This window comes from Schistosoma mansoni, chromosome 1 (assembly GCF_000237925.1).
Source record: "Schistosoma mansoni strain Puerto Rico chromosome 1, complete genome".
NCBI classification, from domain to species: Eukaryota; Metazoa; Platyhelminthes; class Trematoda; order Strigeidida; family Schistosomatidae; genus Schistosoma; species Schistosoma mansoni.
In genome coordinates, this window is record NC_031495.1 from 29,019,269 (window position 1) to 29,022,190 (window position 2,922).

Here is a 2,922-nt window from a genome sequence, read left to right on the forward strand (position 1 = left end):
TTTGTTGACATTTTCAACTAAAAAAGGTATATAATATAGGACCCAATAGTTCAGAATATCAATAATGTTGCATAATGAATCCAATCAATCTGATCCATTCAACTATCTTTCAATAACTGAAATAAATTTGTGTCAGTTACAAATTAGGATGGAACAATAAAACTGACCAGTTGCAGTCCTAAAACATCAATGGGAAGATTCAAACAAAATAATACTAAGTGAATTTAAACTTCACTTGCACAAGCAAGTGGCTATCAGGACTCAGTGGCCGAGTGGATAACGCGATGGCGTTTGAAGCGAAAAGTACTGGGTTCGAGTCCCAGAGTGAACATCAACTCTGATATGCAGGTACGTCCAGCTGACGAGTTTCAAATAGGACGAAACGCGCGTCCTGGATTCCACTGCTAGCCACTATCCATCTTTGCTTAAAATGCTTGTAAATTTAGGCTATATCGAGGCAATACGCACAGTATGCATATATACCAATAAGAGACTAATCAGTTGCAGTCCTAAACATCAATGGGAAGATTCAAACAAAACAATACTAAGTGAATAAAATTTTCGCTCGATAAATATACACCTGTACTCTAACTCATATCGTTTCATGATAAAAAAAACTATCTTCAAACCATTGAATTGTAAACTAATTCATTTAAAAAAAATATGCTTATGTTTAGAGATGTACTACTATACGATAATTGTTCGACAGTTTTATTGCTAATGGTTCGTTGTAAGATTTTAAGTTACTTAATTTGATCACTGTTGAAATCATAAGTGTGCATTGTGGAAAAGTCACAGACTAGCATGAAACAGCTATCCAACATTCCTCGCTTTTTAATAATGCTCTGAATGAGATCAATCTGTTATGAACAACATTTACAAATGGAAATTATTACCACGAAACTGATATATTAAAACTGAATAATAAACGATAATTAAGCCTAACTTGTTTTAAAAATTGACATAAAACTAGTTCTTTATATATGACGAATAGACATGATATTGATAAAGTAGAAATTATTTATTATTATTCATTGTTTGAAAGGATTTGTATCTTTTTAATGTTAAATTTAAGAACTACTTTCCATCAGTCATTTTTAGTATGTGTTCATTTTGAGCAGATCATATTGACGTTGTTCAATAAATAATAAATAAATAAATAATAAAATTGGGTAGTGTCTGGCAGCAGAATCCAGTACATACTATTTTCCTATTTGAGACTCTATCTGACGAGTTTCATAAAAGACGAAACTCTAGTCCTGGATTTCACAGTTTGTCATCGTTTAAATTAGGAGAAAACATTTAACTGTTATGTTTCGATTAACCGACTCTTGACTAATAAATTAAACCTTGGATGTACTATTATTTTTTAAATCGATCAAATACGCGTCAACAAACAAATAACGCATGATTGTTTTTAATTTGATCGATTAATAACACTGGAGCATGGAAGTTAGCTCATTTCTGTTGTTAACTTATATATATATGGAAGTGAGCTAGTGAATAAACAAATGTGTATGTTTATTTTTACTCTTGTCAATTCCTTGTATCTAAATACTAGTTTTAAGTTTTTCTACTATTCAATTTTTCAATAAATAATAAAACAAATAATAATTATTATCAAAACATATTCAAATTATATCAGTCAATAAAACACTGTCCTTTATGGCAAATATAAAAAGAAGTTGTTTATCGAAATGGACAAATAAGTTGAGTACATCCATTTCTATTTAATTATAATTATCATATGAGAATATTCCGACAACTACTAAAACCATCATCAAAATGGTACACGCATTTTTAAACACATGACTTCACAGCATACTCCAAATCCATCGACCAAAACATCATTTGTTATAATCAACTGTGGTGTACAACAAATCAGATTCCAGATGGAGAGGTGGTTAGGAAAAGTCAAAAGAAATCATTAGACCGTGTTACAAAACAAACCCTGAATGGGAATTCTGAAGGCAAAAGGAAAGAAGGTAGATGAGAGTACGCATTCTATCGGGAATTGACGACAAACGCCAAAAAATGAATTGTACTTGAAAGCAGCTGAATAGGATAGCCCATGACAGAGTTGTTTGGAGAATCGTGGTCGGCGACCTATACGACACAAGAGAATACAAGCCTAATCAAGTTAGATATTAATTAAGCCTCTGTATGACCTGAAAACCACCATCATCTAACTGGTACTGATGCTGGGTAACAAACTAGAACAATGCAAATAAAGGAAGCGTTTTTTGACTCCTAGTGGTCCTCAAACTGATGCATCTCATTTATTCTCACTGTTTTTGGTAGCGTTTACAATATTCGATCGACACTGATTAGTAGGAAACATTGTATTAGTTATGGCTAAATAATCAATCACATCAAAAGGAGGTTGGTCGTTGATCACATACCTTAGGAGCAACGTCTCTGACTTTGACCCTGAGTTTAAAAGGTTCCGATTTCATGAGAAGCATAAGTTCTAATGAAGTTTGCGAATACGTCTTGTTCCATTACTTTCAACCACTAAGAAATGGGGTGTAACCAATATGTTTATGTTGAAAATAAATTCTTTTATATTTGTTGAAGATTTCATCCATTGCAATGGAAACATGACTCATATGGACTTCTGAATGTTGTGGTAATTGTTTATTTAAGTTGAATAAACTGTTTTTCTTTCAGTTTACACATTCAAATATCACTTAATTTGATAAAATCAAATGAAATATTCATGAAGTATACGTACAACTAATAAAAACTGAAACAGTCATATGTACTAGAGTTCTAAAGCTCGTGTCTGATACTAATAACTTTATCGAAAATCAGAGTAAGTTAATAAAAATTGTCCATTTAGTGTAACTTCGAAAAGTTCTAAATGAAATTATAACTGTGTATTTAAACATTAGCTTGGAAAAAAAGGTTAATTGGGGCGCT

At 31.8% G+C, this 2,922-nt stretch overlaps 1 non-coding gene across 1 annotated transcript; it reads left to right on the top strand.

Moving 5' to 3' along the window:
* The first annotated feature begins 261 nt into the window (after window positions 1–261).
* Smp_tRNA_00284_Gln_TTG.1.1 lies at window positions 262–328 on the top strand. The gene has a single exon. It is a non-coding gene (tRNA).
* The last annotated feature ends 2,594 nt before the right edge of the window (window positions 329–2,922 follow it).